This window comes from Panthera onca, chromosome B3 (genome assembly GCF_046562875.1).
Source record: "Panthera onca isolate mPanOnc1 chromosome B3, mPanOnc1 haplotype 2, whole genome shotgun sequence".
NCBI lineage: Eukaryota > Metazoa > Chordata > Mammalia > Carnivora > Felidae > Panthera > Panthera onca.
This window is the reverse complement of record NC_138344.1, coordinates 53,523,847-53,550,505: the sequence shown is the minus strand read 5'-3', so window position 1 is coordinate 53,550,505 and position 26,659 is coordinate 53,523,847. Positions and strand designations below refer to the sequence as shown.

The 26,659-nt window shown below is 39.4% G+C and overlaps 1 protein-coding gene and 1 long non-coding RNA gene across 9 annotated transcripts in view; one reads left to right on the top strand and one right to left on the bottom strand.

The window, feature by feature from the left end:
- Positions 1 to 5,271, bottom strand: part of GABPB1 (GA binding protein transcription factor subunit beta 1) — a 67,247-nt gene extending 61,976 nt beyond the window's left edge. For 5 of the 7 annotated variants that reach the window (XR_009606013.3, XM_060618543.3, XM_060618544.3 and 2 more), the window contains exon 1: positions 5,050 to 5,070. The gene's annotated coding sequence lies outside the window, so the exon portion shown is untranslated. Of the gene's footprint in view, positions 1 to 3,977; positions 4,091 to 5,049; positions 5,071 to 5,110 lie in introns of those variants that run through there. The other 2 variants (XM_060618545.3, XM_060618546.3) reach the window with 2 other exon arrangements.
- Positions 5,272 to 5,283: 12 nt separating this feature from the next.
- Positions 5,284 to 16,450, top strand: LOC132669127 (uncharacterized). Of its 2 annotated transcripts, XR_013556276.2 has the most exons (3): positions 5,284 to 5,700; positions 9,890 to 9,956; positions 16,266 to 16,450. It is a non-coding gene; the product is annotated as an uncharacterized LOC132669127 (long non-coding RNA). The 2 variants fall into 2 exon arrangements; XR_009606016.3 differs by having other exon boundaries at positions 5,284 to 9,956.
- Positions 16,451 to 26,659: the final 10,209 nt, after the last annotated feature.

Genomic DNA, 26,659 nt, shown 5'->3' with positions numbered 1-26,659 from the left:
ATTTTAATATGCTTTTCACTACAAGAAATACACAAAAACATGTATTCATTTTAGTAATCAGAAAACCTGAATAAACAAAAAGAAAATAATCACTTTTAAAACTACACTCAGAAAAAATCAATTACAATTTGGTACATACCCTTCCAGATGTCAATACAATTTTTCCTTGAACAATGCAGGGCTTAGGGGCACACATACACCCCCCCCCCCATACACACACACAGCTGAAAATCTTGAGTATAACTTTTCTCTCCCCAGAAACTATTAATAGCCTACTACTGACATGAAGCATAATTATGGATAACATAAACAGTCAATATACGTATTTTGTATATGTTATATACTGTATTCTTACAGTAAAGCAAGCTATAGGAAAGAAAATATTAAGAAAATCATGAGAAAATACAGTACAGTACTGTACAACACAAACAAAAACCTGTGTATAAGTGGACCCAAGTAGTTCAAAGCCCTACGGTTCAAGGATCAAGTGTATTATTTGTTTTTTAACCAAAATGGAATTGCTTTTAAACCTACTTTTTCACTTAACATATGTCAAGACATCTCTTCAAGACTTTACCTTCTTCTAACATCATATTTTAATAGCTAGGCAGTACCCCACTGTGAATATGTACCCTAACAATCACTGTTAAACATTCAGGTTGTGTACAATTTTACAGTACAGTGATCAAGAGTTACTGACTCTGGAATCAAACTGCTTGGATCCAAGTCCTGGCTCTACCACATACTAACTCTGCTCCTTTAGACAAGCTACCTCACTTCTCTATGCCTGTTTTCTCTTCTGAAAAATGAAGGTATTTTCTACTTCGTATAATTAATGTGGGACGGGGGGGGTCAAATGTTAATACACAGCTTTTACTATCAACAGTGCTGCAATTAGTATGCTCAGAGCTAAATCTTTGCACATACCCTTATTCTTATTACATCAAGAAAAATTCCCTTAAATGAAAATTCCCATGTCAGAAGGTATGACCATTCTTAAGGCTTTGAGTCTGCCAAATTACAGCTGGGTTTAAAGCCCTCATCAAATAGCTCTCTCACTTAATACTCCTTTCTCTTCATCCAAGAAGGTGAAAACTGTGATCCACTTAACAGCTGTTTCACTCAATTAGTTTTCGCTCTTCTACTTCTGTACCGCAAACCTAGACCTGTATCATAAAAACTTAAAACTTTGTAGGAAACTTTAGGACGCCTAGCCCAAATCCTCATTCAGCATATTAATTCCTCCACCCTAGAATCCCTAACTGAACATCATCAGTGAAAGCAGAGAGCCTACCACCCAAACCAACCCATTATATTTTTACTGTTCCATGGAAATTTCTCTTGAAAGAATGTTGAAACCTGCCTCCTCCTACTACTCACTGATCCTAGTTCTTTCTACGCAGATCAAATCTGATCTTTCTGTGTGATAGACCTTTAAGTATTTACAGATAGCTATCATTTCTTAGATGAGCTTCTTTTTCTTCTTTGAGCCAAACGGCATTTTTCAGCCTTTTCTCCTTTCCTCATGTCCATTTCCTCCATGATCAAGGTCCTCTGGATATGCTGTATAGCTCACTGGTTTATAAACTTGAGTGTCTACCACCTGGGGAACTTGAAAAAAATACAGTGGCCCAGGTCCTATCCTACTTAAGCTTGGGCTTCCATGTTTCTGCTCTCCAGGTGATTGTAATATGAAGTCTGAGAACTGATGCAAGGGTTACGCGTATTGTGACAGTATTCTACCTAAAAAACTGACACAATATCCCAGGTATAATACAACCAATACAAGTAAAGCAGAGATAACACCTGCTCTTTCTACGTTGTTCTACCAACTCCAAAATGACATTTACTTTAAAAAATATTATACCATAGTGTTGACTCACGGTAAACATACAGTTAAAATGATCCGACTCTTTTCCACATTCTCTATTTGTGCACTAGCACCTTGGGCTCTAACTGCCAGCCTTTCCAATTATTCCCATTAAAAGATTAAGAGAACCAGGACAAAGAGTTTTAGACTCCCATTTCTTAATGTATCAATGACTGCATATGGATTCACCTTCAGTGGAGAAATCATTTCATGCTTTAGCCTCTACACTTCCATCATGGACATACTTAGTCTAAACTCAAGTATACTAGCCCATCAACAACTGAACTGACAGCTGATTGCAACAACACATCTACTCTGTGCAAAACACTGTTATGAACAAGGTGGGAAAACATACAGGCCTTAATACTAGTACACAGACCGTCTGGAGAGCATGATGGAATAACACCTTCAAAAAAGTTAAGTCTAATACCAAGATAGACACGTTAATGCTATAGAAATTAATGACTACTAGTTGGAAAGCTCTGGGGCCAAAGAAATACTAGAAAACTAAGTTACCCTGAACTTTAATGTTTCATTTCCTTTTTTTTTTTTTTTTTTTTTTTTAATATTTACAAGACAGAGAGGAGATGGACCATCAGTGAATTCATCCACACTTAGGCTACTTTCAAAGGGACACTGCACCCTCAAAAATACACACTCAAAATAAATTCATGATTCAAAATTTCATATGAATTCTGAATTCGTGATTTGTTTGCCTTACCTGTCCCTAACTTATGAGGTACTCAAGAGGAGGAAGGAAAAAAAAAAAAAAGGCCATTCTACAGATGAGGCCCATTATAAATACATCTTAGAGATGCTGGGTGAGGGGGAGATCCCATCTGATATTTATTTTCATTTGCATGGCAAACATCAAAAATATACCTGGCATTTTCAAACAATTATGTCAGGAATGACCAGATGCTTCCTGTTGATGGAACAGTAGAGAACTACAGCCTGACAGAATCAAACTAGAGTTCACAGAAACAACTGGAAATGAATTTAGCTTCATTTCAAAACCATTAAACCAAAGTATGGCCTTACATTTTCGCACATTTACAGCATAACTGGCCCCCAACCTAAAATACCCCGATTGAGAGAAAGAGACAGAGAACTCAAACTCTAAGTTAGGAGACTTAACTCTAAATATATGTATCTGCATTACAAAAGTATTGTTTGACCAAATGTTTCACTGCAGGATTCCTTTTAAATGGAGAGGTCCTGCAGTGCTTTGACAGTGTCCCTTCTTCAAATATTACATTTACACACAAGTTTTCACAGGTACATCTAATATGGAATTTATATTTTACTTCCATAGATTAAGATGTGGAACTAAAAATTAAGGTTAGTCACTTAAAATATTTTCCTGAGTCTCCAGGATATGTACATTAAGCAAACTTTACTCTTGATACTGTTTATATATCTAAATACCAAATTAAAAAACTTAGAACCCAAGACAAAAGTATAGGAATCAATCTTCCTAACCATATTTTTTAAACTTATCTTGTTTAATATACTCATTTGACATGTATGGTGACAGAATAAAAATGACAAATTTCTCAGTTAAAAAAAAAAGTGATAAGCATACAGTGGGGTTCTGGGAGTTTTCAGAAGTTACATGGTGTGATACCACAACAGACTGAATGCAGATTTAAAAATCTAGCTGTCTTGTATTAAAGCAGACATTTAAAAGACTTGCAGAAATGCAAAACAATGTCAACTCTTGCCAATATGTGACTTGTGTTAACATGTAATGGAATTTTATTGCTGTTATTTTGGGGGAAATACTTAAAAAGACAGAATTTTTAAAACGCATAAAGCCATCTTTAATTTCCTTAAATTCAAAGTCTGACCCTGAAAGTGGAAGTGTCAAGGCTGACGTTATGGGTCACTGCGAACACATTTAAACCAAGCTGGGTGGGCCTACAAGTGAAATAAAGTATCTGCAAAAAGAATTTTCGACTACTAACATCTGCATAATTACAGCGCATCTTTAATTCTGGAATGGAAAATTACTTTACAAGGATTATTTACGGACTACATCAAAAACATTTTCCAGATAAAAACTATACTTCAGGGGGGAAAAAATGTACTTCAGAAAGTAACTTGCCTGAATCCAGACAGCAAATCAGTCTTCGGAGAGAGTACTTAAAATACTTCCACATTACCAAGCCCCCTTCAAAAGTACTGTGGTCGCTACCCGTCCTTTGAGCAGACGTCTGCTCGCCACAATCCAATCAGGTTTAAAACAAGAGTATGTGTACAGAAAACAAGCTTAAAGTGGGGAAACACACACAAAGCAGGCCTCTATAATTCCTTCGGTTTCAGTTTTCACGATGCACCCCTGAGGCTACGCACGCTGATTCAACACGGCAGCACAGCTTCAACGAAGCACACTAAATACACACTGATTTCACTGTGTCCAGGCAAAAATGACCTGGCAAAATTCTCAACTTCTTTTCCGAAGCAGTGCACCCGCCCGGCGGCCAAGTCCCAAGAGCAGAAGTCTCAAGCATCCAGAACCGCGGGCTTTGTCCCCTCAGGGACTTGAGTCCCCGAGGTCGTGGCAGTAGCCGCGATCGTCCCCGCGCGGGCTGGGCCCGGCCCTCTGGTTAACCCTGTCCGGGCCGGCCGCTCCCGCGGCGGCCCGAGCGCCTCCCGGTCCCGCAGGCCCCGCAGCACACGGCGCCCCGGACCGGCCGCCCCCGCCGCCCCTTCCTCGCTCCGGGTAGGCTGGCGGGGCCGCCAGGCGGCCGAGACAAAGAGGCCGGCAGTTCCCGGGGCGGCGGGCGCCGAGGCCCGGCCGGGCCGCGCCAGCCTGCCTCTCTTCCTCTGCCGCCAACCGCCCGCCTCCCGGCGCCCGCAGAGCCCCCACCGCCCCGGCTCGACCCCATCCCCGCCCCGGGGCCGCCGGCCGGGATCCGGCCGGCTGTGAGGCCGCGGCGCGCCGGGGCCGAGGAGGGGGCGGCGGCCGCCACCATGTCTGCCCGCCCCTCCCAGAAGCGGGGTGCCCAGCGGACAAAGCGCGGCTGCGGCGCGGGCGGAGCGGGCGTCCAGGCCGACCCCGCCGACCCCCGCGGAATAAGCGGGGCCAGGAGCCCCGGAAACCCGGCGCCTTAATGCAATAAACAGGAAATCGCGGGGATGATCTGGGTTCCGGGGGAAGTGGAATTATTTTTTACCAGCGAAGAGATCAACTTCCACATCCGGTGGTAACAGGGCCCTACACAGACCCGCACTGACCTGGAAAAGCTTCGGGAGCGGCGACGGGGGAGCAGCAGGAGGTGGTGCGGGGACCCGAGGCGCCTCGTACCCGGCCGGGCTGACGCGGCCCCGCTACACACAAAGCGCTTCAGCTGCACAGGGCGCTATTTTCCGAAAATGCCGCGTCTGGTCGGCGCCCAAAATCCCCACCGAAAAGTCCCCCGTGCTGCGCGCGGAGGGACACATGGTGTGCGAGTGAGTCAAAGCTCCCAGCATCCCTCCCGGACCCGGCCCTTGTCAAGCCCTCGCCTGAGCCTTTCCGCCCCTGCCTTTGGCCGCAGATCGCTCCCCCACTCACTCCCTGACCCCATTCTAGCAGGAGGAAAGGGACGACAGGTCTGATATTTCTTTTTAACGGTCGAAAGGGAAATATGCCATTTGTGGAGCCCGAGCCACACAAAGAAAGCGGCGGAATGATCCGCTCTCGGCGACCACAAGTCCCGGCTCGCCCGGCGCCTGCGCGGCACGGGGGTGGGAGCTGCGGCCGGCCATGTGCGCGGTGGAGCAGCCCGGCTGGTGGCCGAGTCTTCCCGCCTCTTTCTGCGGGGGCTGGCGGTTGGGATACTAAAGTGCGTGTACCTACCTTCTTTTCTCTCTGACAAGACCGCCGAGACGGGGAATCCCCACTCCGAGGTTAACCAGAGTCGCCAGCAGAGTCCTGGGAGACGGAAGAGCAGCCAGCAGGCTAGGATTTAACTTAAAGTGGCCCTAGATTCAACTAGCCAGATTGGGACAGGAGTAGCGGTTGAGGTACAAGAGGAGGAACGAAGGATGGTCCTTCTCCACTTCCATAAACTGAGCAGTCAGGTTCATGACGAAGACGTACTTATTTCTATAGCCTTTTTTTGTTTGTTTGTTTGTTTAACATACCGGTGGTGTCACAGGCGTCTCGTACTTAAGAGACCCTAAAATAATTGCTTGCTAATTTTCCTTGGATTACTGTCACCTCGCAGGTAGAGGTCTGTGTTTCCGTGGCTGGAATGTCAAGATTTTTGTTGTGTTGTATTTTATTAAGAAAGTAGCAAAAGTTTATTTGGAGGTTGTAATTTACAAAGTAAAAGTCTTTGGAAGTTAATTTACTTGTGATGATTTGCTAAGAAATCCAACACACCGGTATGTTTTTAACAGATGAGTTTAAGAATGACTTTCCTACGTGGCTTTCCCAAGTTGCTAACGTGCAAATTTTGGCTTCCTATATTTAGGAGTTGGTAATATCTGAGACAGCGCCAAGAGTTCAATCCAGGAGAGTTTACAAGCTTAAATGAAATCCATATTACTTTTTGATTTTGTGATTACTTCAGATAAGTAATTTATCTCCAGTTATCCTTTTGTGATATTGACGTGGTAAAGGCTTGTAAGTCTTTAACATATTAAAACATTTTGCCTAAAACAGAAGCAAAGTAAGTGGCATAGGAGCCACATTGTTTTCTTTTGATGTAATGTTTTCAAGGCTTCAGTTGATAAAAACTTGTCAAGTTTTTTATATCATATGCTTTAACATTGAGTTGATTTGAGTAAACGTTGAACTAATGATTGTTACGGAATCCTTGCCCTCCTTGATCTGCCATAGAGCGCAGACAAGTAAATAGGAAACATCAGTAGTAAATGAGGGTAAACTGCTGAATACTGCGAAATCCCATACAGGAGAAATCCTTTACTCACCTGGGAGGGAGGTGAGTAAATTAGCTTTAATAAGGAATTGGGGAAGAGTCTTCCAGGCAGAGGAAGCAATGCATGCAAAGTTAGGAGACAAACTGAAGAGAGTGTTGAGTAAAGAAGATAATGCTGTTTTAGGAGTGCCTAGAGATGTTCTTGAAGACGTTTAATCGTGAAGACCTTGAGTGGTATGTGCAGAGATTAGCTTTTGAGAGCAAAGAGGAACCTGCTAAGTAAAAGTGTCATAGAAATGGATTTGCATGGTAGGCAGATCAGACTTATGCAAAACTCAGAGGCATGGAAAACAGTTTGGAAAAAACAGTAATATGTGAGAGAGTAATGCCTTGGACTGAGATAGTGACAACTAGTGTAAAGAGTGTGGCCAAAGTAGTTATTGAGAGTTTGGTGATTTAGTTGAGCAGGTAAGGGAATGACAGAGGGAGATGTCAAAGATGACTCCCAGGTGTGTTGGGAAGCAGTTGGAAAGATGGTCCTGTCTTCACTGAGATTAGAAACAGGGAAGAAGAGTAACATGTTATAAGGTTCTGTTTTGACCTGGTTGAATTTGAAGTGTTTGTGAGACAGCCAAGCAGATATGTCTGGCAGGCAATTAGATATTCATTGAAGTTGTTTCATGAACACCCTTTTGTAACTGGCACTGTTGTAAATACTGGAATAGATTAAGCAGCAACAAAACCAACAAGGTTCCTGCTCCTGTTGCTAGTGCAAGGAACAGACCATAAATAAGTTTTACAAAAGGAAAGATAGTATCTTATAATATGCTCCATTAAGAAAATAAAAGGGTATTTGAATAAAGCGTTTCTCTAGGGGAGTGAACAGGCAAAATTTTGGAGGTTGATCAAGAAGTAGCTTCTTGGTTGATCAAGAGAAGGTATTCTCTGAACTAAGACCTAAATGGGAATAAGTTAAGGGCAGTATTTGAGACTAAAGGGAATAGCAGAGCAAAATCCTAAGGTGAGAAAGAGTTTGTTGTGCATAGCAAGGAGGCCAATGTAACAAGTTTAGAAAGCAAGAATGGTAGAAGCAGTCGGCTGCCTTGGTAAGTTTAAGCGCAGTAGAAGGCATTGAAGGGTTTTAGGAAAGGAGTAACATGGTTAGTAGCAATAGAGAAAAGGTGGATAATTTGAAGATATATTTGGTGATTAGACCTGACCTGTATTGCTAATGAGTTGACATGAGTGAGGGAACGGGAAGAATCCAGAGTTATTCTTAGGTTTGGGCATGATTATCTAGGCTAGCGCTGTCCAATATAAATATAAAACCACATATGTAAGTTTATAGTAGCCAGACACATTAAAAAAGAAACCATTGCAGTTAATTTTAATGTTAATTTAATTTTAATCCAGTATAGTCAAAATAGTATCATTTCATATGTGATCAATATTTAAAAATATTAAATGTTTTTAAATGTTTTGCAGTCTTTTTCTCATTACTAAATATGTGTTCAAAATCTGGTGTGTATTTTATGTTTAAACATACCTCAATACTTGATTCCATAAAATTTACAGTTGAAAAAGTAGATTAACATGCCCAGTCATTCTGAACATACTTAAAAGTATTGCAGTATTTGAATTATGTATCATTCATTATTTAATTTTAAATTAAAGATTAAAATTTTAATTCCTAAATTAGTCACATTTTAAGTGCTCAATAGCCACATGGCTAGTAGCTACTATATTGGACAGTGCAGTCTAGTGGAAAATCAGAGTAAAAAAGTTGTGTGGAACCAGCCTGGAAGGCCTTGGATGCCATGTTAAAGGATAGGGATTTTATCTTAGATACAAGGGGAATAATAGACGGTTTTTGAGCTAGAGTGACTCAATGTTGTACTTAAGGCTAGAAAAAAACAGTAGGGGGCGCCTGTGTGGCTCAGTCAGTTAAGCGCCCAAATGTTGGTTTTGGTTCAGGTGGTGATCTCAGGGTTTCCTGGGTTTAAGCCCCACGTGAGGCTCTACAGTGCAGAGCCTACTTGGGATTTTCTCTCCCTCTCTCTGCCCCTCTCTGACTCGTGCTGTCTTGGTCTCTCTCAAAATAAATAAATAAATAAATAAACAAACTTTAAAAAAGAAAAAAAAAAAACAAAACAGTAGGTGTCTAGCTGGTGACTCAGGAACAAGAGCAACCCTTCAGTTCAGTCCCACTTTCCAGGCTCTAACTTCAGCCCTTCAGATTCAGAAGTCTGATTTTTGTCAGTGCTCCAGAGCAGTGCTACCAAAGTATGGTCCACAGGGTAATGCCAGTCTGCAAACCCTCTGCTATTGTTCCTAGACAAGGCATTTACAAAAAGTGAATAAGAATTTGGGAACTTACAGTAATTGAAGACTAGTTTTATGTCTGTGGATCTGCATTGTTTTATATGTCTTTGTTTAAATAGCTTTTTCTAGTAATTCATATTTAATAGAGGTACCTATGATCTTTCACCAGAGAGAAATTTTTTTTTTTTTTTTTTTTTTTTTTTTTTTTGATGATGAGAGGTTTTGGGTTTGTTTTTTTCCCCCAGATATGCAAACTGTGTGTCCTCTATGCCATTAAGATCATCTTTTTTTCTCTTACATTACTGTTAAATAATGCCTTTTTTTCTAGGTGTCAGTGAAAGCCAACTCCTTTCTTTTTATTTCATATCTTCACACTTCTGAATCACAGATTTAAGCGCACTGACTTGATCACATGTCACTTGGCCCTTGTCCACATAGTTATGCTCCCCCACTGTACTGTTTGTTGTTTGCAGACCTCTTTGATTCATTGGGTTTTCAGAATGACTTCAACTGTTAGGCATTTTTCTATATGAACAGGGTGATAAGGAGACTCTCGTTCTGCACCATCTGCCTCCTGAGCATGCTCCAGGGCCATCACCATCAGCCTCTGCATCTCCTGGTTGACCAGGTTTAATATAAATTCACAAATTTGATTACCCATATTTTTTCTTCTTATGGTCCCTCAGTTTGTTGTGCAACAGTTACCTAATCTTCACTGCACCATAGGTAATTTGTGAAGCCCTGCTCTAGAGGTACTGAGACAGAGTCACAAGAACCAAATTCCCAGATTACCTAAAACAAATGCTTTTTTTTTTTAACTTTATAGTGAGAACTATAGCAGCTAAGAAAGGAATGGACATCTATCTGCTCATTTTCTCCCTCCATAGAGAAATGTAAGGCTACAAAGAAATAACCCAAATTTATAATAGCTACCACTTATTAAATGTTACTGTTTGCCAGCCACTGTGCAAAATCGGTTATATATGTTGTCTTGTGTCACATTTAACCCTCACAACAACACTAAAAAGGTATTATTAACCCCATTTTTCCAGTAAGGTAACAGAGGCCAAAATAGTCTAAATAACTTGCCTAAAGTCACAAAGCTGATAAATGTTAGGCAGGATTCCAATACAGGTCTCATTTCAAAACCATTGTCTCTAGCAAATTCCCTAGCACAATGATTCTGTTTTGTTTTAGCGATAGTACATGAAGTTGACTACATTACCTCCGAGAGAGTTCATTAGTGAATTTGGGCCAGAATAAGGGGAGTTTGTGGTATTCTAATGCCACCAGACAAATGTGTTCAACAGTAGAAAAGTGTCTGCTTTGCTCCTATTTAGAATTTATAGTTTTCCACAAATCAATAAAAAAAAAGCCCAGGGCACCTGGATGGCTCCGTCAGTTAAGCGTCCAACTCTTGATTTTGGCCCAGGTCAGAATCTCACGGTTTGTGAGATCGAGGCCTGCATCGGGTTCTACACTGACAGCATGGAGCCTGCTTGAGATTCTCTCCCTTTGCCCCTCTCCCCTGCTCGTGCTCACTCTCTCTCAAAATTAATAAATACTTAAAAAAAAAAAAAAAAAAGACAACCCAATAGTAAAGGGGGTAAAAGACTTGAACAATTTACCAAAGAGGGTATCTAAATGGCCAATAAACATGTAAAGGCACCCAACTTTTACAATCAGGGAAATGCAAATTAAAACCACAATGAAATACTGCTGCACATTCACAATAATGGCTACAATAGACACTACAGTAAATGCCAAATGTGGCCAAGAATTGGAACAACTGAAACTGTACATTGCTAGTTGGAATGTATATTGATATAGCCACTTTGGAAAGTTCAAAAACCAAACTAGATTTAAGGATTTATGTTTAGGTAGTAAAAACTATAAAAAGAAAGGAAATAGTATGCTTTGGGTAAGGCAGTAATATTTGGGAGGAGGGCACAAGGGAGCTTCTGGGGTGCTGGCAACATTTGGTTTCTTGACCTAAGTGCTGGTTACGTGGGTATTCACTTTGTGATTCATTGTGCTGTAGGTTCGGGGGTTGGTGACTTCTCAGTATGTGTATTATATATATATATATATGTATATATATGTGTGTGTGTGTGTATATATATATATATATATATATATATATATATATATATCATGGTTTTAAAAAATTTGTTGGGAGGAGTGCTTGGGTGGTTCAGTCGGTTGAACGTCTGACTTCAGCTCAGGTCATGATCTAACAGTGAGTTCAAGTCCCACATCGGGATCTGTGCTGACCGTGCAGAGCCTAGAGCCTGCTTTAGATGTGTCTCCCTTTCTGTCTCTCTGCCCCTCCCCTGCTCACACTCCCTCTCTGTCTCTCAAAAATAAACATTAAAAAAAATTTTTTAATTTTGTTGGAATTAACAAGTAGGGAAAAAAACTTTTGTGGGCAATTCTGAGATACACATTACCAACTATCACTTCACTGACTGAGCCAGTCTTTTCATCTGTACATTATAAACGTGAAAGATAAGTTAGGGCTGAATTATGGGAGAGGCAGTGGTTAAAAAAAAAAAAGAGAGAGAGACAGATGCAAAAACTACCGCAGAACTTGAGGCAATATGGGAAGGTGAAAGACCATGGCAGTTGGAGTGAGGAGCCCCAAGTTCAAGTCTTAACTGGTTTCTAACCTAGACTCTAACCACTCTAGGCATGTGACCTGGGCGTGTCTCCTAACTTCAGGTTTTGTACTCTGAAAACAAATTCAGTATTGCTAGCAGAAAATTAGAAGTTATTCACATCAAGGTAGTAATTGAAGCTATGGGAGTGAATGAGATCATTTGGAGACAATATAGAAAAAAGAGAAGTAAAGAGGAGGGGAAATCAGCATTTAACCTGCATACCGTTTGCTCTACGTGTGTTATCATTTATTCCTCTCAGATTCCAAGGTAGCCAATTTGTCCTTATTTGGTAGATTGACTATGGACTCACAGCAAAAATAAGTAGCATTGAGAACCAGTTTGACTCCAGTTTATATGGTGCACTATACAATTCCTGGATAGCTAAGTGTTTTAAGAAGCCCATGGGGTGAATTTGAGTCAAGGAAAGTTAGGCCCTGAGAAAAGACATTTGGATTTTTGTGATTTGTGACCTGAAACTTATGTAACAGCACCTGCACTTCTGTTTGTTGTGCTTCAATGAGCGTGGATAATCCAGACAATCATTTGTGCCCCAGATCTCTGGCAATAAGAAAAAATGTCTAGGGTACCTGTGTGGCTCAGTCAGTTAAGCATCTGACTTCAGCTCAGGTCATGATCTCATGGTTCATGAGTTCAAGTCCCACATCAGGTGAACAAGAGCACTGCTTAGGGTGAGCCCCATTTCTCTTTCTTCCTCTCTCTCTGCCCTCGCTCACTTGCACCCTCTCTCTAAAACAGAAATTATATATCTAAAAATTAATATAATGAAAACAAAGTCAATTATTAAGACCTAGCTAAACACTCTTTCCAGCCAAGTGCTTGAACAAGAAACAATAATAACTCACTATATGATATGACGTTGTTTGCTGCTTTGTTCGTATACTACCTAGAACCATGAGTATCGCTTGTGGTATGGGTAATTCACATTGGGAAACATTGGAATGTTATTTAATAGCGTTCACTGGTATTGTGCATTTTGGTCACCTGAAATTCTTAGGGAAAAGATCAAGATGGCTTTGTAAGCCAAGGTCACTAAAACTTGCAATGAAAGATAATTAAGACTGGTGGTGAACACATGCCTTTTGGAAAGCAGCAATATCTACTCAAAATTGAGTAATCTATAATCAATAAGGAAGGCTTTCCCCTACTAGGTTTACTAAAACCTTATTTACTCTTAGGGTAGCATTTTAACATTAGAGAAAAGTAAGAGAAAGATGTTCTACCACAATACAATTACTGGTTTCTCCCTGCACGTTTTTAGATTTACAGAAGAATAATGTGCATTTTTGGCAGACTACTGAAGAATTTTAAATTGATTGCAGAAGCATGAGGTCTTCTGTCTTTATCTAACCCGTTTCTGAGTTGTAGACAAGACCTCCAGTAAGTAAGTGACATCCTTTGGTAAAATCAATGATCTCAGCATTCCCCAGAAGCACCAAGAACTTTGATTTCCAGGAACAGGTTAGGAGCAGCCACTTCACTCAACCTTATATTTTATATATTTTACATTTGGGAAACCTTATTTTCTCACTATATTTTAAGGCAGTGGGCATTTAATAATTGTTGGTTATGGTTTCAAATGATTTTAAAAATTATTTGAATCCATCCACTGGTGCAGAATACTTTTTAAACATCTTCACTGTCTTTCATTCATACAATTCCCACCCTCAGAATAACCTCTGCTCTTACTTTTTTTATTTTTCCAGAATTTCTTCATGCCTATACATGTAAGAAAGAATATTATTCCCAATTTTTATGTAAAAGGGAGGCTGCCATATATATTTTTCTACACTTTGCACTCAAGACATCTTTTTCATATGAATACATAAGATACATATTTTTCTTACCCCTGCAGATTATTTAAACAGTCATCATCCAATTGAGAGACATAGAGTTTCTAAATTGTTATATTCTAATTAATGCTTGGACGAATATCTTTGTACACATACCTTCTTGTATATTTAAGTACATCTCATCTCCGTTCTCAGAGGAATTGCTCTGCAAAAGGGCATGTATGTATTTTTAATCTTGATAGGTTCAGCCATGTTGTCCTCCATGTACCGGATGTTTCTCCACAGCATTGTCAATAGGTTAGAGTGGGAGCAAAGTTTTGGATTTTTCCCTGCCAACTTTTGAAGGACAGATTATTTCAAGTCCTACCTAATATTTTCAGGATCAACAACAAAATCATTTGGTTAAATTGAGAGAGATGGGGTTTGATTTTCAGAATTTCTTTAGGATACAGAAATTCTTTGCTGCAGCTCCTGCAGCTACACCCACAGCTAGTAAAAACATGGTTGCTTATGCAGTCATAGCAGCCAGCAAACCTGGAGAAGGGCCAAGGATGACTACAAGCAGCCCCATCTACACTTTTTTTTTTTTTTTTTTGGCAAATTTGCAAGTTTAGCAGGATTTAAAAAGATCCTTCAGCTTTTGTTTGAATTACAGAGAACCTAGGAAGAGAGGAAAAATTGTTCATTTCATGAAAAAATTCCCCTGATAGGAGCTAAAAAAGGACTTTTACTTAATTTTGCCTTGGTACTGAGGTGGCACATGGAGAGAGAAAGTAGGGATATTAGGCTCTGGGTTCCACCTGCACTGGGGATTATATTAGGGCAGAAAGAAAAATTTCCAGGAATGATGATCTCAGTTTCTTAGAACCAGAATAATTTAGGGAGAGAAAAGGAGTTAGATGTGGCATTCTAGCTTACTGACTTAAATTTGGTAGTCATTTTATAAATGTGTAGGTGTGTTATGGACTGAATGTGTCCCCCCAAAATCCATGACCTCTAACCCCTAATGTGATAGTATTTGGAGATAATGCCTTTGGGAGGTAATTAGGGTTCAGTTCAATCCTGAGAGTGGAATTCTCATGATGGGATTAGTAGTAACCTTATAAGAAGAGGAAGAAGAGCAAGAGAGATCTCTCAGCTTGGGCAAGAGGAAAGGCCATGTGAGGACACAATGAGGAAGCCATCTGCAAGCCAGGAAGAGAACTCTCACCAAATTAGCCAGCACCTTGATCTTGGACTTCCCAGCCTCTAGAACTGTGAGGAACAAATTTCTGCTGTTTAAACCACCCAGCCTAGAGTACTTTGTTATGGCAGCTCGACTTGAGTAAGACAAAGTATTTCTGGTTTTCCACAGATTCATAAAAGTCCATTAAAACAAGTTGTCATAACTATTAATAGTGTCTTTCTTCACATTTACAACCAACGTATTGTTTGTGTTTCCTGCACAATTTGGAAATGATTACATCTTCACGCATGGCAAGTGACTATTGGGAGGTCTTTCAATTTAATACCCCTAAATTTTAATTTGCATCTCAGGAATGGCTTGGAATTTGGAGTCTTTCTCTTTCTTGAATTGAGCTATAGGAGTGCATGGGTGGTTGGTTAAGCCTGAGACTCCTGATTTCTACTCAGGTCATGATCTTGGTTGTGAGATCAAGCCCCACATCAGGCTCCGTGCTGAGCATGGAGCCTGCTTAGGATTCTCTCTCTGCCTCTCCTGTGCTCCCACTCTCTTTCTCTAAAAATAAATAAACATAAAAAAAAGAGGTATATAAATGCAGTTATAAATTCATTAACTAAATGGGCTATGTGTCTTGCACACTGGTGATTGGATATTTGATGGTACCAAGGAATCCTACTACTTTTGTTGAGTTACGATGTTTTGTTATGATTAAGTTTTTTAAACAATCTCTTTTTAAAAAGTTTTAATGTTAATTTTTGAGAGAGAGTGTGAGCAGGGGAGGGGCAGAGAGAGATTGGGACTGAAATCTGAAGCGGGCTCTGTGCTGACAGCAGAGAGCTCTATGTGGGGCTTGAACTCGTGAAGCCAAAAGTCAGACACAACTGAATGAGCCACCCAGGTGCCCCTAAACAAGAATCTTTTAGAGAGCTGTTGAAATTGAAGAGGAAATAATATTTTATCTAGGATTTGTTTCAGAATAATCTGGAGTGGCAACAGGGTATAAATTTTTGGCAATATCAAGGAAACAGAGGATGATAATTAAGAAGCTGGATGATGGATATGTGAGGGTTCTTTATGTATTTTTTTCTTTATATGTTCTATACTAAAAAGATTAAAATAATTTTTGATTGTGTATAACTAGTGACTACAATTATGCTTTCATTTTCTTACCTTCTATTCTGGGTGATTCTGATAACCGCTGAAATTAACATACAAAGAATTTTCAACTTAAATGTCTTACCAAGCGTACAAATGAAAATGCTGGGCATTAGTACACATTGAACTAAATTTACCACGCATTTATTTAGCAACTATTAAATGTATTCAAGTAAATTTCCTCATTTAATCTCTGCAAAAGTAGGTGCTATCCCCATTTTACAAAGGAGAAAATACAGACTCTAGATAAGTGATACACAGGTAGAAAATAGAATTCAGATTTTTTTCCCCCAGTTGGTCTGCCTCCCAAGATCCATGTTTTATTTCTACTATGCCATACTGCTTTTCAGACATGACCAACTACCCTTTCTTCCATGCTGTTTTTTCTTTCAGGAGTGAAAGTCTGGCACAACAGGTAAACAAACTCACGTGTGAAAATGTGAAAGATTTTGGAGGTCTCGTTGTCCTCTCCTTTCCTGTTAAGTCAACTACGGTCCCAAGACAAGAGTTAAAGGTGTACTATACCTTAAGGAAACCATGAAAACTGAATTGATAAAATTCTAGACCTAACTCACCAAGCTTTGGTTCTCCAAGAATTCTTTTGACCATTATTACGTGTATTTGTGTTGGTTACTGTTCAAGATACGGAACTGGTCCTCTCATCTTACTTTCAGAACATAAATTAAGAGCTCAACCTTGATGGCTTTATGCTAACCTTAAGGATATTACACTAAGTAAAATAACTCAGAAAAAAGCAAATACTGTATGACCTCACATATATCAAATCTAAAAAAAACAACCTCAGGAGCGGTTGGATGGCTCAGTCAATAGAGCATGTGACTCTTGATCTCAGGGTCATGAGTTTAAGCCCCACATTGGGTGTGGAGCCTACTTAAAAGAAGAAAAGATTTTTTTTTTTTCATCAACCGTATAGAAACAGATTTATGGTTGCCAGGGTTGGGGTGGGGAGAAGGCAGGGGAATGGGGGAAGGTTGTCAAAGGGCACAAACTTCTAGTTATAAGATGAACAAGTTCTGGTGATCTAATATACAGCATAGTGACTATAACTACTGTATTCTTAAAAGTTACTAAAAGAGTACATCTTAAAAGTTCTCACCACAAAAAAAATGTAGGATGATGGATGTGTTTGTTAACTGTCCTTATTGTAATCATTTCTCAGTATGTATGTATATCAAACCATATTGTACACCTTAAACTTACACAATCTTACATGGCAGTTATATCTCAGAAAAGTGGAGGGGTGGGGTGGGCACACTTAACCTGACACACTTAACCGTGTCCTTCCTCCTGCAGCCCACTCTACTCTGTCGACTACATCCCCTCAATTAAAAGCCATACCAGTGCAGCTCAGGAAATGGAGTAAGTGCAAAGTAGAAATATCGCCCAACTAACACTGAGCAGCCAGTCCTTTCTTTCTCTTCCCAAAGACCTGCCACGTTTGTAATATAAGGAGGCTTGGGACTTCTCCCTACTCCTAAGCTGGTCATAACAATGGAACTTTAAAAATGCTTATGTATAGTGTGGCAGAGCTTCACAAATCTCCACCCAGATTTTATAAGCGCTATTGGTTAAAGCAAGACTTGAATCTAAGAAAAGGATCTATTCATTGAGGCCTTACATGGGATTGGGTATTTTTATTCCCCCTCACCCATCTCTCCCTCCAAATAAGAAGCACCATACTTTGGTAAGTCTAGACTCAACTATGCTTAAAACAATTCCTCACTGACTAGACTGCAGAGTGGGTCATATGGGATAGACTTGAAGCTCCTTGGTACACTTGCCTTGCCCCTGGATTCCTGCATCTCCAGGCCAAGGAAAGATAAAATGAAGAGTTAATAACAGCACAAACTCCACACTTTTGTCTGGAGATATTCTTTGGTGAAGCAAAAAAGGATTATTAGTGAAGTTATATCACATTTGATTATATATTAAAACAAGTTTAATACTTGATCCCGAAGAGGGAAAAAAAAAAAAAACCCAGGAAATGAGAAATAGAGAGCTTTAAGTTTGAGCAAGAGAATACCTACAGGGTACTTAAGGGCATAAACTTCAAAATGCTTCTGGTATGGCTTCTGCCCTTTGAGAAGGCTTTCATTAAGATGGAAAGCTGAAAGTTGCCTTTTCCCCTTTGCTAACCCAACTCTCCTTGGCAGTAGGCAACAATACGTGGGGTAATATATTATTTACTAAAATGGTGAAACCCAAAGTTTTGGGTTAAATTTAGATTTTTGTGCTAAAAACTGGTTTGTCCTTTTGCCAACTGCATGCACTTTGCTTACATACAGGACCTAGAAGGAACTTGAGTATCCCACTTCCCTTTAAGCTCTTCAGATGAAATTGTTTTGCTTTCCTCTCCCCAACTTCTTTATCTTTACCAAGGTACCACTTTTCTCCAATAGTCCAGGCTCAAAACAGTCTTCATTTTTCTTTAGTTTTCCTTTCATCATCATAAACCTAATGCTGCAATTCAGCTGGACTTGGAGGAGAATAAGAAAAATATGGAGCCAAAGAACTTCAGTGAGAGCACAAAGATTATAGGTTATAGTGAGCCAGGTGAGGGTGGCAAGGTGTTCTCTTGAGCTCAGAAGGAATGAGCTGGAGGTCAAGGTAAAACAGAAGTCAAATTTGTTGGTGTTGTTGACAGCAATAGTGAACTTCTTGGTGGTCCTGCCATTCCTGGACCCAAGCAGTCCATGGCATCCACAATATTCATTCCCCCTCCCACTTAGCCAAAGACCACATTTGCCATCCAGCCACTTGGTCTCGGCAGCATACATGAAAATCCGGGCACTGTTTTTGTTGGGTCCAGCATTTACCATGGACAAGATGCAAGGATCCATATGCTTCAGGATGAAACATCAAATTTCTCCCAGGTGAACTTGCCACCAGGGCCACTATGGTGTATGAAGTCACCACCCTGGCACATAGGCCCCAGGATAGTTCTATGAAAACAGGAAACTTTATAACCAAATCCTTTGTCTTCAGTGCTCAGAGCATGAAAGTTTTATGCTGTCTTTGAAACTTTGTCTGCAAACAGCTCAATGGAGAGCTGGCCCAAGGGCTCACCATAGACAGCAGTGTCAAAGAACACAGTGGAGTTGACTGTGTCTGGGCTGCATTGGCATCTGCAAAGCCATACTTTAATTCTTCAGTTGAACTTGCTTGTTCTCCCTGATAAGAAATCTCCTTTGTATTTATACATTTATCTCCACAGCAAGGACTTCACCCTAAGTAAGGCTTTGTCACTTTTCTTTCAGATTACTGAGTCTTGCTGCCCTCTGAATTTAACTTTTCCTTTCCATTCCCAGACTATTCTGTCTCACTGCCGCTGCAATTGTCCTCAAATACTGCTTTCATCTTGATACTCCTCTGAGCATTACCCTACAGAGTATCTGGTGGACCTCTAGGCTCATCCTTGATCTGGCCCCATCCAGCCCTAGGTTTGGGCAGCTCTGCAGTCAAGTATGATAGAATGTGAAAAATCCGTAGCATTGTTCCTGAAACATAGCAGGCACTGTTAGCTTCTTTTCCCTCCTCTTACCAAGTTAGTCTCTTTGCTGCCCCCAAACTACCAATAATCGTATGTGCCTCATAGATTATTCTCCCTCCAAAAAAATGTATTCACTCTAATTTTCTGCCTCTCCAAATCTAGCAAACATGAACAAATTCAAATTCTACCTTTAAATTTTAACACTATCTTTTAGGTCACAAGAGTAGTAACAAATAGAAACCATGCTTTGTTCTTGGCTAAGAAATTCAACATCATAACAATATTGTTTCTATATTTAACATGTCAAAATACTAATAAGGGTTCTTGAGGAGCAAAGGAAATGAGAGAAGGGGAGCCATCCAAGCTGATTATAAAGCTCATATGGGAAAAATATACATGCAAAAATAGCCAGAAAACCCTGGCAAAGAAGAGTGGTAAGGAGACTGACATATGCTAGATATTAGTGCCTCAATAAGGGCGCTAATCTGCCCTCATAACCTAAACACCTCTCAGAGGACCCTCCTCCAAATGCCTATAATTTGGGGATTAGGTTTCAACATGAATTTTGGAGAAATACATTCAATGTATAGTCCATCTACAGGGGAAAAAAATTATAAGTACTGATAAGGAAACATCTCCAGCTTAATATATCATTAAGTTTAAAAAGGAAAGTGCTGAAAGTGTGTTTAGTGTGCTGCCTTTTAATAAAGGGAGAAGATATAAATATGTGTTTGTATTTTGAAAACCATCAAAGGATCCCTGAGATTGTAATAAAAGTGGTTACCCATAAAGGTTAGCCCATTGGACGGTGATGGGAGCAGAACTTTTCAATGTACCAATTGATAATTGTGGTGGTGGTGTTTTTTTTTTTTTTTTTTTGTTTTTTTTTTTTAACCACATGAATTAAATGTATGTCCTTTAAAAAGGAGGGAGTCCCCCATCTAGAAATAGAAACATAAAAATTAAGAGTTGGAAAGGTCTTCAGAGATCACTGAAAGTTTCCTCATTGTAAAAGTGAGAAAAGGAAGGAATACAAGGGGGAAATGTTCAATACAGGGTGACATAGCTAGTTTCTGAAAGAACGAGAATACAGGTCTCTTGATCAACACTTTTCCTTCTCTGTTTCTTTCTCTTCAGTCTCTTGATAGGTGCTGTCTGCCCTAGCCCTTGCTAATCTCCCTTTTTCCTAACTCACAGACATCTTAGCTTGTTTGCTGATTATTTCATGTCTTAATTTCTTCTCATAAATGTTTACATCTTCAAAGTATATCTTTGTATTTTTGATAGCACTTCACACAGTGGCTCATAACTGCTTTGTTCATTTGTTCAATAATGTATTAAATGCTCACTAAATGACTGGCCCATTGGTAGGTTTCATGAATGCATAACTGTCAATTGGAATACTGGAAAAGGAAGTAGAAGTTTTAATCCTTGTTCTAAGCATTGAACATAAAAGCAATAAGGCCTCTAATTCAGTCACCTAAAGCCATATTTAAATTTACTTTGTTAATTATTTTTCTTTGAGTAGGGCCTAAGCAGGGGGCAACATATATCCTGCTGCTCATACGTAGGTGCTAGGTGGACAAGACTACTGATCATCAATCCCAGTTTTAGGTAAAGAGAGAAACTTTGGCCTGCCTGCTCTTAATAACCCATAGATTACCCTTCTAGGCCACTTCTGGGATCACTATAGGTTTTCAGAAACCTTCTAGAAAAGACTCCCCAGCACTCTGTCTCCTATTTCTATCAACTGACTTCCCCATGCCAGTGTCTTGAAGGCAGGAACCATTTGTTCCTTTGTATTCCTAGCACCTGTTACAGTACCCAGCACATTTAATGTAACTGAACTGAACCGAACGTGTAGGGCCACGCACATGCTATACTTAAGATCCAAATGTGTCCTCTCCAATGTGTTTCCCACTAGAGTGAGTTTCGCCTGATTTCGAATTTTCTAATGTTTCTGATTCCCAGTTATAAATCCTGTAGCCTCTATTTCCTTACCCCACAACTATAACTACCATGTGGGCTCTATCCCTTCTGGGAATGTTTCTGTTCCCTAATCCTAAACCTAGTGGGAAGCAGTTATTTCCCTGGTTCTCCAGATAAAATTTGACAAGTTTATTTGTGTTCCTCAGGATTTCCTCAATACAGGGTTTGATATAACTCTGACCTTTGATTCTGGCAGATTGTACTCCCCCTTGGTTCAAGGGTTTCTCCAGTTGTTTCTCCAGAAACCTGAGTATATGGCATGAGGAGGAGGAAAAGAGCTTACACTTGAGTGTCTCACATGCCTGCTAAAGCACTTTGAGTCTTGTTTTCCTTATTTATAAATTTAGAATAATAGTGCTCATCTCATAATGTCATTATAGTGATTTGGAGATAAGTATGTGAAAATCCCTGGCATATAGTTACTGTTCTAGACACATCCCCCTTCTTCTCCACGAAGTGGTTTACGAATTAATGAAAAATCAAATGAATTGTTCCTGCAAGCAGCAATACTTAGCGTATTCATAGAAACCTGCACTACCTGTTCCTGAAGACAGGGGTAAATCCCATCTCAGTAGCTTGCGTTGGCCTGTCTCTAACATTGTGCTCTTCAGGTGTGTCACAGTACGTCCTGATCAAAAGCCAAGTCTCGTTGTGCCAATGATGTAGGTAAGTAATGGTTCCTTTTACTAGGCTCCATGAGGCCCTTGATATGATAAGCCAGAATCTCTGGCCTTTCAGTGATAACCATCTATCAGAGAATATAAGCTATCTACATAGATAACAATTACACATGGTAGAAAGTGATGCTATGACATAAGAGATGTATATAGAAAATGCTATGTCAGTTTAATAAGCAAAAATTACAGCTACAGATCAAAAATGGTTTCAGGGGCGCCTGGGTGGCTCATTTGGTTAAGAGTCCAACTCTTGATTTAGGCTCAGGTCATGATCCCACGGTTCATGGGTTCAAGCCCTGCATCAGGCTCTGTGCTATCAGCAATTCTATCTCTCTGCCCTTTCCCTGCTCATGCTCTCTCTTTCTCTCTCTCAATCAAAATAAATGAACTTTTAAAAAAGTGTTTTCAGTCATTCAGTCAATAGAGATTTATCATAGATGTCTCTGTGCAGGGTATTAGACTAGACACTGAGGATGTAAAAATTAAGATTATATTTGCTTTTGAGACTCAGTAGTTTAATGAGAAAATAATTGCAGTACTATGTGGTAGGGACTTTTGTTTTTATAATTGTATGTTCAATGTGCTTTGGAAACAGAGATCAAGAGTGATTAACTTAGTTTTACAGATAGTATAAGGAAGAAATTATGTTTGAGCTGTGTCTTGAAGTATAAAGAGGAGTTTACCAGATAGAGAAGATGGGAAAGGATATTCATTAGGAGTTGGCTTTTCACCTTGAAAAAGTGGGAAGAATTTCAACATTCAGAAGTGAGGGGAATCTAGAATTACATCAACAAAGTTAGCAAAGTAGAAGACATGAAGTGAAATTGTTCTTACTGTAGTGTGGGTGAAGAAGAATTAATGAATTTGATGCAGTTTGTGGTGGGATTTAATACAATGGGAAAAACTATTAAAGATCTTTAAACTAGGACATGATATGGTTAGAACCTTAAGAAGACTAATTCCAGTTTTGTACAGGATAGGTTGGATAAGGGCACATTAGGAACAAAGAGGGCAGTCAGACCATTAAAATAGCTAGGTGAGAGAAGGAGACCACGCAGAAGATGGCAAGAGGAATGGAAGGGAGAGGTCAAAAGGGAGAAATGTTACAGACATGGGTGTAAGTTATTGGCAGCCTGAGTGTCTGAGAGCATGGTGTACTATTAACAGCAATAAACATAAAAGATAAGGCTTGGGGGAAGTGAAAAAATTCAGCTTGGACACACTAATTTTGAGAATCTGCAAGAGAGCAGTTTCTACCGATTGGTAGAAACAGTAGGCAAAGTGGTACAAGTTGTTAAGGAGAAATGGGAAGTGAGAAAATAGGGGCAGGAAATGTGACTACTTTTTTGTGAAGTTTGGCAATGAAGGAGAAGACTGAATGAGGAAAGGTTTGCAGTTTCCAGTGTATGATGGACTGAGGAGACTGAGATTGTAGAGTGAAAGGGAAAACAAAAGAGCAGACCAGAAACTGACGGAGAAAGAGGAGGGCATAAATGAGGGAGCAAGGTCATGGTATTAGAGGTATTAGTGGAGGGAAAGATATGAAATACCTCTGTGACAAGAATTTCCAGGCATAAGAGATAATGAATCTCAGATTCTACTTCAGATGATCTCAAGGGTTTATTTTCCTGTGTGGAAAAATCTCACACTGTTTTATTTTTTTTTCCAGTCCCTTTGCAATTAAACTAATTTCTGACTAGCTTGCAGCATGGCCTAGTTAGTAAGAGACACTTTGCTGAAGTAGAGTGGGAGTTGTGTAATTGCTTTCCCTAGTATTCTTACTGCAGAGGGCTGCTTGTTCAACTACTTCAGATTTTATATCACAATACTCTGTGACTGGTTCTTCAAAAATAGCTCTTCAGTTTGGATAGATGTTGATTTTCACAACTTTCCCAACTCAGGAATTTTAAAATTCCAGAGTTGGGGTGCTTGAGTGGCTCAGTTAGTTAACTTGATTTTTGGCTCAGGTCACAATCGTATGGTTTGTGGGATCCAGCCCCGCATTGGGCTCTGCACTGCGAGCACAGAGCCTGCTTGGGATTCTTTCTTTCCCTGTCCCTCTGCTCCTCTCCCACTCACATGCATGTGCTCTCTCTCAAAATAAAGTAAACATTAAAAAGAATAAATAAATAAATAAATAAATAAATAATCAGGAGTGAAACAATAAAGCCTCTAGAAGAAAATATATGAGAATAACTTCTTGACCAAAGATTTCTTAAATAGGACATAAAAAATACTAACCATAAAGAGGGGTGGGGAATGTGATAGATTGGGACTATTAAACAATTACAAATTTTTCATCAAAAGACACCAATAAGACAAAAAAAAAGCTGAGACAGAGGGAAAGATATTCTAAATATGTAAATAAAAAAGACTCATAGCCAAATTACATTAAAAAAATGCCTACAATAAGAAAAAGATAGCTCCATCATAAAATGGGCACAGAATTTAAATAGGCATTTCCTAAAAGAGACTATACTATCCAAAGGACCAATAAACATCTTGAAAGGTACTCAACTTCTTTAGTCACCAAAGAAATGTATATTAAAACCACAACAAGATATTTTAGTCATCAAAATGGCTAAAATGGAAAGAACAGAAAATATCAAGTGTTTGCAATATTTGGAGCAAATAAAACTCTCATACATGGCTGGTGAAATTATAAACTGCTACAACCACCTTGGAAAATTGGTTGTATCTACTAAAGCTGAACAAATGCATACTCTGTTACCCAACAATTCCAATTCTAGGTATGTACCCAGCAGAAACTACTGGATTCTATCCAAATGTCCTACAGTAGAATAAACAAATAATTGTAGTAAATTGTTATATTGTTGTATTATTCTACAATAAGAATTAACGAACCACAACTACACACAACACTATGGGCGAATTACACAACATGATGAGCAAAAGAGGCTGGTGACAAAAGAGTTCATACTGCAGAATCCATTTGTATACAATTGAAAAATAAGCAAAGATAATCTATTCTGTTTAGAAAAGAGGATAGTGGTTATTCTGGGTGTATGTATGAGGAGGGAGCAATGTAGTAGCTGGACAGGGGAGCAAGAGAGTTATCAAGGGGATACATAACATTATCTTTCTTGATCTGATAGTCATTATGCAGGTGCATTCAATTTGTAAAAACTCATTGAGATATACATTCATGATTTGTGCACTTTTCTGTATGCATGCAAGATTTTTTTTAAGTCAGAGGTCTAAAGTCTGTCAACCTTGTTTTCATATTAGGTTTAAATGAAGACAAGACCAAGATTGTAAGTTACTAGCTTCTCTGTGATTTATCTATTAAAACTGTCCATGCTTCTCATTAGTTTCTACCTTCCAAATATCTCACTGCCCAGTTCTTCACATTTGGGAACTCTTTAATGATTTCCACACAAGAGAATATTATACCAGGTTCTGGACTTTGTGGTCTTTGCTTCTGTGTTATAGAGCACAGGGTATCTCCCTTAAAATCCACAACACTGGGGAGCCTGGGTGGCTCAGTCGGTTAAGCGTCCGACTTCAGCTCAGGTCACGATCTCGTAGTCCGTGAGTTCCAGCCCCGTGTCGGGCTCTGGGCTGATGGCTCAGAGCCTGGAGCCTGCTTCCGGTTCTGTGTCTCCCTCTCTCTCTGCCCCTCCCCGTTCATGCTCTGTCTCTCTCTGTCTCAAAAATAAATAAAAACGTTAAAAAAAATTTTTAAAAATCCACAACACTAATGAAATTGCTCAAATAACTAGATAGATAATAACCTCCATTTAGTTTGAAGTTCACAACTGTAAAGTCCAGCACTATTCTAATTATGGACATCTACATTTGATCAGTACATTGCCGCATTCTAGTCTTCCAACCACCTTGAAGACATTTGGACAATATCATCAAGTTCAAGAGGATGTGATAATAGTGAAAGGAGATTGAAGTCAGGAATTCCTTGTTTAGGGCAGCATCCTTGTTAATAAATTATTCACCATTCAAGAGTGATAATTATACAAAAATACCTTCAATATGGACATCTGAGTACTAGAGAAAACAAGAAATAAGAAAAAAATTAAATGAGAACTAAGTTTTTAAGAGTAAAAATAAGCTTAACATCATGGAGTTTTTGTTTTTTTTTACAAAGTATATTGCTGGTTCAGAAGATATGCAACTTTTTATTGGTATAGCATTTCACCCAAAATGTGATTTGGATAGAATTGGTATTTTCAATAATGTTCTGTTCTGTAATCCAAGAATATGATATATCTTTTCATTTATTCTCCTATGTAAAGTTTTAAACATTCTCATTCAGACCCAGCCCATTTCTTATTAGGTTAATTAATTTCTAAGTAAACATGAGTGAAGACTGAAATTCCTGGGACTCTGTTCCCAAAGGAGCCCAAGTGGGCAGAGAGTGCGTCCTTTTTCCTCTTTAAATTGTGCATCTCCTAGTACAGTTCAGGGAGGAACAAGATCTCCATATAACCTTAGATATATCTGTATTTTTTATTTTGATGGGGCAAAAGCAAGAAAGGAACATGTGGACGTGTTTTACCATTTTTGTGGTTGGGGTAAAAATACGAATATCTCCAGTCAACCAATTTTCTCATTATTATTGCTCTTCTACAATA